The 12678-nt window shown below is 36.8% G+C and overlaps 1 protein-coding gene across 1 annotated transcript in view; it reads right to left on the bottom strand.

Annotated features, from left to right (window-relative positions):
* SLCO4A1 (solute carrier organic anion transporter family member 4A1) overlaps window positions 1–12678 on the bottom strand; it is a 402251-nt gene that overhangs the window by 23950 nt on the left and 365623 nt on the right. The gene's annotated exons all lie outside the window — the stretch shown is intronic.

Genomic DNA, 12678 nt, shown 5'->3' with positions numbered 1-12678 from the left:
TGAATGCTATTTTTCTTTGTTGAAAGCTATTGTGGGCACTCAATCACTCACTTAGGTTGTTTATATTATTGAATGTACATGTCCTAACTCCTCATCACTGGCTCACTAAGTCAGCGTCACATGCTATACTCAATTGGATATTTTTAGATATTTTTAGATTTGTTTATTATATATATATTTTTTTTTTTGTTAAGTCAGACATGGATCCATGCGTCTGATTGCCATTTGTAAATTTTTATATGTATTAAAATGTAACAAAGAAAAAAGTGAATTGCGCTATATGAACTGACTTAGTATCCACAAGGACTATAACTGTATGTAGATCTTAACAGTGATGAGTGTATGATATATAAATAATATATACATAAAAAATTCTAAAAAATTCTAAAATCACATAAAGGTTAATTGTATAAAAAAATTGATAAAAATGTAAAAATTGATCAAAATGTAAATTCACAATAGCACCTTCGATATAACTACAAATGTATATAGATAAAGCAAGAATTATATATAGAGCAAAAAATGTATATAGAGAACAGCACCTTAATTTAACAAAATGATATAAATACTCATTGAAAAAACATAAGAATACAAAATATAAAATATAAGAATACAAAATATAAAATATAGATTCACTTGACCTTCGGTTAAGAAGGGTGTGTCAGAAAAACACCTGCGGGTCAAAAACATATATTGCACACTGTTTATATTCCACAGTACCTCTAATGGTTTCCTGTGACCATTCTCATTACTTTCTTTTGCAGAAAGTGAAACAACCAGTGCAATGAGATATGTCCCTTTAAAATGAGTGTAAACTTGAGTCCCGTTCTGTGCAGCTCCAATCAGACAGGGTGAATCCAAACCTCAGTCGTAGGGATAGTGATACATGTAAATAGAAAAAGAGAGAGAGCGCACAAAGGATTCAAGTGTAGATTTTTATTAGCAACATTAGCACACATAAATTAATGCACTTACTAGAAGTAAGATTTAAAAAGGCAAATCAGAGTTCAACTCTCTTTCCTCCGCTTGTATAGCCGCTCCACACTGCTGCCTAGGAAGAGTCAGTGTCCCCGGATGTTGATGCAAGATACCGGCTTCTGTAGCAGGGCTTTCCGGATGCCCTTGCTAACTGCCTGTCTTTCAATGGGGTGGAGCGGATCAAATTGGAGTCTGAGCGTCGGACCTGTTTGCCGGTTCCTAACGCGTTTCCCCCAGTCAGCGGCTGGGCTTTTTCAAAGGATAAGATCAAATATGTTTTTTCTTCTTTCCGCCCTAAGTTTTAAAAGGCAAGCGTCCAATTGAATTTGTAGGTGTGTCTATCCAGCCAATCATAGCGTCCAAATCTCTCCTCTGTGTTGTTACACACCATTAGCTCACCTAATGCTAAAGGGAGTGTTCTCTAGACCAAATGCCATACTCCATATGCATATTTGTTAGCCACATAACAGTAAAGAAACAAAACAGCAACAATATGTAACTAACGTGTATCACCAAACTATAACATATTATGTTTTTCATCAGAAATATTAGCGATCTATTTTATTGTCACAGGGTTATTAGAAAAAAATGACTCTAAATCAAATTTTGTTATAATTGGGTTGTATTTCCTGTTTAATATCAGAGCATACATTCTATACCTAATTAAAGATTGCATTTTTTATTTTTTATTTTTTGTTTTTTATATATTGTTTTTATTTTCAAATACCCAAGGTTGCTTTGCAGAAACGTATATGTATATATATATATGTATCTCTATATGCAAAAATATTATTGGTATTATTAATGTCACATTATATATTGGCCTTTTATTTTATGCTCCTTCCCCTGAATTTTTAAATATGTTACAACCTGGTGTATACCTTATTGTAAATATCTATATCTATAAATTTAGATCATAATAAAATTATTATTTAAATCATGATGGGATTATTTAAAAACACATGTTGAACAAGTATTATTTGAACATACACACATAATACACAAAATCTATCACACAATGAATTTCATACCTATATTTAATCTAATCTTATTTTATAAAAGAGGAACTCTCAAAATGGTCAATTCCGATGAAACATATATCTTTTTTAATTGATAGCATTAATTTTATCTTACATCATAACTATTTTATGTTTGAAGATAAATATTATCTACAGACCCAAGGCACAGCGATGGGGACAACATTTGCCCCATCCTATGCCAATCTCTATGTAAATGCGTTCGAGAATAAATACATTTGGCATAATAATCCATTTTTAAGTAATATAGTATCATATGGTAGATACATAGATGATGTCATCATCCTGTGGAAAGGGGATCTGACAGAAATAGATAATTTTATGAAACATATTAATAGTAATGATTTTAATTTAACTTTTACAAATGCATGTTCGAAAGATAAAATAGAATTTTTAGATTTGATATTGTTTACAGATAACACAGGTAAAATAGCAGTAAAAAACTATCGAAAAAGCACAGATCGAAATAGTTATATACAAGCCAAAAGCGCACATAAAAAATCATGGTTGGATAATGTTCCATACAGTCAATTTTTAAGAATAAAAAGAAACTGTACACATGAAAATGACTTTGAAATGGAAGCAAAAATATTAGAAGAAAAGTTTTTAGAAAAAGGCTATGAACCAAAACTAATACAAGCTGCAAAAAATAGGGCTATTGCAAAAGAGAGAAATATAAATATCAAATTAGACAAACCAAATGCAATAGGGTCTCTTATACATAATAAATTAATAGAACCAGTGAAACTAGATCCACCAAGATTCATAACAACTTTCAATGGAGGTTCAAAAAGTTTAGAAAAGATAATTAAAAAACATTGGCCATTACTTCAATTAGATCCTGTTTTAGGGCCATCATTGGGGGACAAACCAACTATTAATTATAGGAAAGGCAAAAGCCTTAAGAATATTCTTGCTCCAAGTAAAATAAAACCTATTATTAAAAATAAGGGTAGTGAAACCGGGACCGAAAAAATAGAAAAAATAGGAACCACTTGGTTGAGTGAATGGAAGGGAACCATGAGATGTGGAAAACCCTGCTGCAACATGTGTAAACATGTCAATAGAGCCCCTACATTTTCAAATAGCTCATTAACTGAAACTTTTAACATTTAATTTAGAAGCAACTGTGAATCTATTTATGTTGTATATTTATTACAATGTGGGTGTGGCCTACTTTATGTGGGCCGCACAAAACGTCAAATAAGACGGCGAGTGAATGAACACATATATAATATAGAAAAAAAGATGACAAATCACAGTGTTCCCAAACATTTTTTGGAATGTCACAGACACAACCCTAGTTCTCTCAAAGTTCAAGTTATAGATAGAGTCCCTATAACTAAATCTAATCGTCTTTTAGCACTAAGAAAGTTGGAGACCAAGTGGATTTATAAATTAAATACATTACAACCACATGGTCTTAATATAGACATAGACGTAGCAGCATTTATATAAAAACCTATAAAAACCTATGAGATTAAGATTTTAATTCATTTTTAATTCATTTTTTATATATACTATTAATATTATTATTTTTAGATTTAATCAATTTTTTACTTAATATTATAATAACACGTTTTTATTGTAGAAAATTAGATTAAAATTTTATAAAATAAGATTAGATTAAATATAGGTATGAAATTCATTGTGTGATAGATTTTGTGTATTATGTGTGTATGTTCAAATAATACTTGTTCAACATGTGTTTTTAAATAATCCCATCATGATTTAAATAATAATTTTATTATGATCTAAATTTATAGATATAGATATTTACAATAAGGTATACACCAGGTTGTAACATATTTAAAAATTCAGGGGAAGGAGCATAAAATAAAAGGCCAATATATAATGTGACATTAATAATACCAATAATATTTTTGCATATAGAGATACATATATATATATACATATACGTTTCTGCAAAGCAACCTTGGGTATTTGAAAATAAAAACAATATATAAAAAACAAAAAACAAAAAATAAAAAATAAAAAATGCAATCTTTAATTAGGTATAGAATGTATGCTCTGATATTAAACAGGAAATACAACCCAATTATAACAAAATTTGATTTAGAGTCATTTTTTTCTAATAACCCTGTGACAATAAAATAGATCGCTAATATTTCTGATGAAAAACATAATATGTTATAGTTTGGTGATACACGTTAGTTACATATTGTTGCTGTTTTGTTTCTTTACTGTTATGTGGCTAACAAATATGCATATGGAGTATGGCATTTGGTCTAGAGAACACTCCCTTTAGCATTAGGTGAGCTAATGGTGTGTAACAACACAGAGGAGAGATTTGGACGCTATGATTGGCTGGATAGACACACCTACAAATTCAATTGGACGCTTGCCTTTTAAAACTTAGGGCGGAAAGAAGAAAAAACATATTTGATCTTATCCTTTGAAAAAGCCCAGCCGCTGACTGGGGGAAACGCGTTAGGAACCGGCAAACAGGTCCGACGCTCAGACTCCAATTTGATCCGCTCCACCCCATTGAAAGACAGGCAGTTAGCAAGGGCATCCGGAAAGCCCTGCTACAGAAGCCGGTATCTTGCATCAACATCCGGGGACACTGACTCTTCCTAGGCAGCAGTGTGGAGCGGCTATACAAGCGGAGGAAAGAGAGTTGAACTCTGATTTGCCTTTTTAAATCTTACTTCTAGTAAGTGCATTAATTTATGTGTGCTAATGTTGCTAATAAAAATCTACACTTGAATCCTTTGTGCGCTCTCTCTCTTTTTCTATTTACATGTATTAAAATGTACCTTTTACTAGCCTTTTAAGCTTTTTAGCGCTTACTCTCTCCCCATTTTAACAGTGATTATACTGAGGATACCAAGAATATAATCTTCTATAGAAGATTCATCGATGATTTGATTATAATCATTGATGGACCTCTTAATAAGGCTTCCTTTGACCATCTCCTTGGATTTTTGAATAACAATGATATGTGTCTAACCTTTGTTGGGGGATATAGCAGTACCAGTACTGACTTCTTGGATGTGACATTGGAGGGGGATGTGGAAAATAGGCAAATAGTGTCCAGAACATTCAGAAAACCAACTGATGGTAACACTATATTGCATGTTAGCTCTTGCCATCCTCCACACCTAATCCGTGCCATTCCAAGGGGACAGTTTATCAGGTTACGACGCAACACCAGGAATGATGATATATTTCAACAGCAGTCTGATGAATTGATTGAGAGATTGTCAGCAAGAGGATATGATATTAGTAAATTACAGGATACTAGGATGGAAGTTGGGTTAATGAGATTTATTAACAGTGGAACTAAAAAACCTGTTAATACCTTTGATGATAAAATAGTGTTCACAACTGAATATACGGCTCAATTTCCTCAAATAGTTAAGATCTTGAAAAAGAATTTACCTATTTTGGCAAATGATAATATCTTGCAGAAATATATTGAAGGATGCAAGTTTGTTTCCAAGAAACCTGTAACTTTAGCCTCGAGATTGGCCCCGAGTTGTGTAACTAACACTTTGAGAAGTAGGGGTGCAAATTGGCTAAGCAGCAGGAAAGGTAACTTCAGATGTGGTATGAGAACATGTCTAACTTATGACATGATGGAGGTCACAAATATGTTTAGATCCTCAGTAGACAATGAGACATATGAGATCTTGTTTAATGCTAATTGTAAAACCACATTTGCAGTTTACATGTTGGAATGCAAACATTGCAATGTCCAATATGTTGGAAAAACGACAAGGGAGGTCAATACGAGGATTAGAGAGCATGTAAATGATGTAAAGAATTATAATAAGGATTCTGTGGTGGCCAGACACTTTAACCTATTTCATTTTACTAACAAGGGAGAGTTTACGGTGAAAATTATTGATGTGGCTAAAACTCCCACTCGAGGTGGTAATAGGTATAAGATATTAGACAGAAAAGAGCTATTCTGGATATATAAACTTAAATCCAGAACCCCAATGGGTTTAAACCTTGAGTGGGATATTAGCTACTTCGTTTAACAAATTAAATATCTTTACTATTGGTTATAAGTCACACAGTAAATCATAAGATCTCTAATACTAGTACTATATATAAAATACAAAGCTGTGTATCTTGAGTAATTTACCTATACAGGTGGGGCCTTATCTTTTGTTTTGAGTGTCCAAATCTGGATTTAGGATTAAACGATATTTGTGTTGTTAAATTCATATTAGCATAGTATACTACAATGATTAGTGTTCATGTGTATATTTGTAAGAAACATATATATACATTTTTTTGATATACTGTAGGGATCTTATACACATTTTTTGTGGAAAGGCGTTGAATTTATGATACCTTTCCTTTACTACTGTCACTTTAAATTACTGATTTAGGATTACTTGGGTTTAAATTTTGGCATTTTATATAAATGTTTTGTAATTTATCTCATAACATACACATTTATTCATATGTATTTTTCCATCATGAAGTGATGTATTAAGCACAACACTAGAAAACATTGAATCAAAACACAATAAAATATAAACTATGTTTTAAGAATTATATTAATTATGTGGTGTTATAGATTCTTGTTTAACATTGTACTTTTGGATGATATCTATGCAAAAGTTTTTTCTTTTTTTGCTACTCCTGACTAGGGGCTCACTATAGAGAACTTGTATGATTGATGAAGTTTATTTGTTTTTAAATGTGTGTTTTTTGTATAACCACCAGGTGTTAATTTGTTATCACCTGTGTAGTTATATAAGGTAGACTTCAGTGTATTGTCTTTAGTCTATGATGAAGCGCCAATAGAGGGCGCGAAACATGTCAGACGGTTTGTCCTATTCTTGCATGTTTGTTTAAAAGCATGAAATACATTTTTCCTGGTTCAATTATACTGCTGTGCTGCTCCGTTTTCATTTTTTTATTTTATTCTGACAAGCAGTTGGTTCCTGTTTTTTGGAGCATTGCACCTTTGCCCTTTTGCATTGCCCTCAAGCCTCCATCCGTGGCATCTGACGTCACTATTGCAAGCCCTGGAGACGTTCGGTGAGGAGTTTGGAGCGGCCAGCCGACACTGAGTGAAACTCGTCAACACTGATTGCTTAGGAGCTGTTAATACGAGTCTGGATGGGTTAGCAGAAAGACTCTCCCTGCATCTCCCAGACTCTAACTTTCGTCAAAGCCCTCACTGAGAGGCTGACAAAACTACTTAAAACTCCAGTCCCATTTCGAAGGGTAGATACCCTTCATAAGGAACTACTCTGAATCTTCTGACACTTCTCTGCCAACCTCCTGTTAAGAAAGGCAAAGAATGACTGGGATATGAGGAGGGAAGTAGGGGAGTATTTAAGCCTTTGGCTGGGGTGTCTTTGCCTCCTCCTGGTGGCCAGGTTCAGTATTTCCCAACAGTAAGGAATGATGCCATGGACTCTCCTCATATTAAGAAGGAAAATATAAAAAACTGATTTCTAAAATATACATCTGTGCATTTCATATACAATTAGTGCCATCTTTGCAATATTACTTGAGCCCTTTAGGTGTGATTCCCATTAGTGGCCACTAGAGGTCAGTGTATAATGTTTTTTGTTTTACTTATTCATTGCTTTTGTAATGAGCTTGATATAATTGATTACTAGTATGATTTGGGATTTTTTTTCTCAGAGTGAAATTATTTTTATACCCTAAATTATTTTTATTATGGCTATATGAGTAGTTGCTGGCTAGGGTGTACTATTTGTTTTTTCTTTATTATTTTTACCTGTACCTCTTTGCCTAGAGATACAGATATTTTCTGAAAGGTGACGTTGTATTGTGAAATTCTCTCTCCTTTAATGTGTTGTCAATAATCCATTTTAACTGCTGGAGTGTATTACATTGTTTACAAAGATGTTCCTTTAAGGGCCAGCCTACAATAGAATTGTTATTGTTTGAAAAGATAGATAATCCCTTTATTACCCATTCCCCAGTTTTGCATAACCAACACGGTTAAATTAAAATACCTTTTACCTCTGTGATTACCTTGTATCTAAGCATCTTCTGACAGCCCCCTGATCACATGATATATTATCTATTGACTTGCATTTAGTATAAAATACATCCACGGGCATGAGCACAATGTTATCTATATGGCTCACATGAACTAGCAGTCTCCTTTTGTGAAAAGCAAATAAATAAGCATGTGATAAGAGGCTGTCTGTAGTGGCTTAGAAACAGGCAGAAATTTAGAGGTTTAAATCTTATAAAGTATATTAATATAACAATGTTGGTTGTGCAAAGATGGGTAATGGGTAGTAAAGGCGTTATCTATCTTTTTAAACAATAACAATTTTAGTGTAGACTGTCCCTTTAATTTTATCATTTGAAATTACAGTTTTGTCTGTTGAAACATCCACGTATACTGAAAAACATAAATTATGCTTATCTGACAATTTCCATCGAGGGGAGGAGAGTCCACGGCTTCATTCATTACTATTGGGAATTAAGTACCTGGCCACCAGGAGGAGGCAAAGACAACCCAGCCAAAGGTTTAAATACCTCCCCCACTTCTCTCATCCCCCAGTCATTCTGCCGAGGGAACCAAGAACAGTAGGAGAAATATCAGGGCTCAAAAGGTGCCAGAAGATGATTAAATTTAGGTCCGCCCTAAGGAGATACGAGCGCGAGCCGTGGACTCTCCTCCTCTCGATGGAAATTAAATTATCAGGTAAGCATAATTTATGTTTTCCATCTAAAGTCGAGGAGAGTCCATAGCTTAATTCATTACTATTGGGAACATATACCCAAGCTCTAGAGGACACTGAATGAAAGCGGGAGGGTAAAAAGGCGGACCCTAATCTGAGGGCACCACAGCCTGCAAAACCATTCTCCCAAAAACAGCTTCTGCAGAAGTAAAGACGTCAAATTTGTAAAACTTTGAAAAGTGTGTAAGGAGGACCAGGTAGCCGCCTTACAAATTTGCTCCATAGAGGCCTCATTCTTGAAGGCCCAAGACGAAGCCACAGCTCTAGTTGAATGAGCCGTGATCCTCTGAGGAGGCTTACAGTATGTCTCATAAGCCAAGCGAATCAAGCTCCTCAACCAAAAAGACAAAGAAGTAGCCGAGGCCCTTTGCCCCTTGCGCTTCCCAGAATACACCACAAAAAGAGATGTAGACTGTCTGAAATCCTGTGAAGCCTGAAGATAGAACTTCAAGGCATGAACCACATCCAGTTTATGAAGTAACCTCTCCTTTGAAGAAGGGTTAGGACACAAATAAGGAACAACAATTTTCTGATTGATGTTACGGTTAGACACCACCTTGGGGTGAAACCCCAACCCAGTGCAAAGTACAGCTTTATCCGCATGAAACACCAGATAAGGAGGATCACATTGCAAGGCAGCTAGTTCAGATACTCTGCGTGCCAATGCAATAGCCAACAGGAAAAGAACCTTCCAGGACAGAATCTTAATGTCTATGGAATGCATAGGTTCAAAAGGAACCCTCTGCAAAACCCTAAGGACTTAATTTAAGCTCCAAGGTGGAGCCGACTGTCTAAAGACAGGCCTGATTCTAGACAGATCCTGAACAAAAGATTGGATGTCAGGGAGCTCCATAAAGAGTCCTTCATATCCAATGTAAGGCAGCACTCTGACAAAAGGATGGTCAATCCCTGGTGATAAATCTAGAAACAGAGGCACCAATATGGCCTAGTAAAGTCTGCACAATTGGAGAACAGTGATGTGATATACATACTCACAAAGGTGGGGCACCCAAAGGTGCAAGTAGCGCAGGCTGGATCAATTAGCAGTGGTCCAGCTCACTGTGTGCCCACAACGGAGACACTGAAACGATAATCAGCAGACAGCAACCAGGTTCCTATTCCTGTTAGTAACATAAAACGAAATCCATAGCCCAGTACAGTTTTGATACAGGAAATAGGTAATTACTACACTTACACAAAGCAGCACACCTCCAGGTGCAGTCAAAGCAGGCTGGGACCCCTCAGTCGTCCAACAGACCGTACTGGATATAGACAATGACCGTTCACCGGCCAAACGGTATATGTCCAAGAAGAGAGAAATAGGAATAGTCCAAAATATGATAAACCCTAGAGAACGTTGTAAGGCATGGATCACTTTCGAAACTGCTGATTCCAGTTGGTCTGCAAAGTCTGACGGCCAACGAATCTCTCCCAAAGGAGTAACAGTTGGACCCCGGAGAACTGCATGTGCAATCGGAGATGAATGCAGGGAACGCACCTCCCGGGACGAAGAACCCTCAGAGGTGAAAGGCTCAGTAGTACTAGACCTCCGTTTACATTTAGATGTTGTAACTTTATCGAGACATGTGGAACATAGTTGAGCAGGCTGATCTACCAGAACCACCTCACATTAAACACAGGAATTAGACTTTGTTAAGGAGGGAGAACCCTCTAACGCATCAGATTCCTCCATCGCTTGCGCTTAGGGGAAGACTAATTTAATATACAAAAAGGCACCTTTATACCACCAATGGCCGGGGCACTAACCATCTCCGGACTACAGAAACGCTACATCTCCTGCGCCACAGATCAACAGAGAAGGATAGACACACCTGCGCTAGGGAAAAATGCCCCATAAATGGCCGTGCAAGATTCCCGCAAATAACCTGAAAGTTCCACACATTGCCAAAGCCACATCTTGCATATAACGCAGCAAAGACACAATAAACAATATAATATATAACCCCCCCTGTTCAATAATCCCCTTTCAGGAATATTAACTCTTGATTCTGTAAAGATAAAAAGGCACCACACTGTGACCCTGTCTTCTATGTTATCATTATTAATAAAAAATGAAATGATCTTACCAGAATCTACGCCGTGGAAAAGGAACACAACCCTTCAAGTGTGACAGGTTAGTAGCCTTGCTCCTGACATGGACTTGAGTGTAGAAAGCAGGCAGTGAAACTTATCAACACTGATTGCTTATGGAGATGTTAATATGAGTCGGGATGGTTTTGCATTCATGCATCTCCGGACTCTAACTTTCACCCAGGCTCTCACTGAGAGGCTGACAAGACTACTTAAAACACCAGTCCCAATGCAAGAGTACTACCCTCCATAAGAGACGACTCCGAAACTCTGGAACACCTCTGCCACCCTCCTGTAACGAAAGACAAAGAATGACTGGAAGATGAGGGAAGTGGGGGAGGTATTTAAGCCTTTGGCTGGGGTGTCCTTGCCTCCTCCTGGTGGCCAGGTTCTTAATTCCCAATAGTAAAGAACAAAGCTGTGGACTCTCCTCCCCCCTTTAGATGGAAACATAAATTATGCTTACCAGATAATTTAATTTCCTTCTGTAGAAGGAGAGTCCACAGCTTCATTCCTTACTGTTAGGAAATACTGAACCTGGCCACAAGGAGGAGGCAAAAACTCCCCAGCCAAAGGTTTAAATACCTCTCCCACCTCCCCTATCCCCCAGTCATTCTGCCAAGGGAACACGGAACAGTAGGAGAAATATCAGGGTATAAAAGGTGCCAGAAAAAATATATAATTTAGGGGCCGCCTATCGGAGAACACGGGCAGGGGCCGTGGACTCTTATTGTACAGAAGGAAATTAAATTATCTGGTAAGCATAATTTATGTTTTCCATCTTAATACAAGGAGAGTCCAAGGCTTCATTCCTTACTGTTGGGAAACTTATACCTAAGCTCTAGAGGACACTGAATGATAACGGGAGGAACAAAATAGAGGCGGACTACAGCCTGCAAAACCTTTCTCCCGAAGGCTACTTCAGCTGAAGCAAAAACATCAAACTTGTAAAATTTAGAAAAAGTATGTAAGGAGGACCAGGTAGCCGCCTTACAAATCTGATCTATAGAGACCTCATTCCTAAAGGCCCAAGAGGAAGCCACTGCTCTAGTAGAATGAGCCGTAATTCTCTGAGGAGGTTTATGACCCGCTGTCTCATAAGCTAAGCGGATAAGACTCCTCATCCAAAAAGATAAGGAAGTCGAAGAGGCCTTCTGACCCTTATGCTTCCCAGAATAGGCAACAAACAAGGAAGAAGTTTGTCTGAAATTCTTAGAAGCCTGAAGATAAAACTTCAAGGCACGAACCACGTCCAAATTATGAAGTAAACGTTCCTTCAAAGAAGGATTAGGAAACAAAGAAGGGACCACAATCTCTTGATTGATGTTGCAGTCTGACACAACCTTAGGGAGAAATCCTAACTTAGTACATAGGACAGCCTTGTCCGAATGGAATACCAGATAAGGAGGCTTGTCAGATACTCTGCACGCAGAAGCAATAGCCAGTAGAAAAAGAACCTTCCAGGACAACAACTTAATGTCAATTTCATGCATAGGCTCAAACGGAGCCCGTTGCAAAACCTTAAATACCAGATTCAGATTCCAAGGAGGAGCCTTAGATCTGAACACAGGTCTGATCCTAATCAGAGCCTTAACAAAAAACTGACCATCTGAAAGCTCAGAGAGCCTCTTGTGCAGTAAAACAGACAAGGTCGAAATCTGTCCCCTCAGGGAACTGGCCGAAAGACCCTTCTCCAGTCCATCCTGGAGAAACAATAGAATCCTGGCAACTTTAACTTTATGCCAAGGAAATCCACGCTCTTCACACCAAAATAAGTAGGCTCTCCAAACCTTATGATAGATGCAACAAGTAACCGGTTTACAAGCTTGAATGAGAGTCTCAATAACTTTCTC

The sequence above is a fragment of the Bombina bombina genome, chromosome 1 (genome assembly GCF_027579735.1).
Source record: "Bombina bombina isolate aBomBom1 chromosome 1, aBomBom1.pri, whole genome shotgun sequence".
In the NCBI taxonomy this organism is placed as follows: Eukaryota; Metazoa; Chordata; class Amphibia; order Anura; family Bombinatoridae; genus Bombina; species Bombina bombina.
This window is presented reverse-complemented; position numbering and strand designations above follow the sequence as displayed.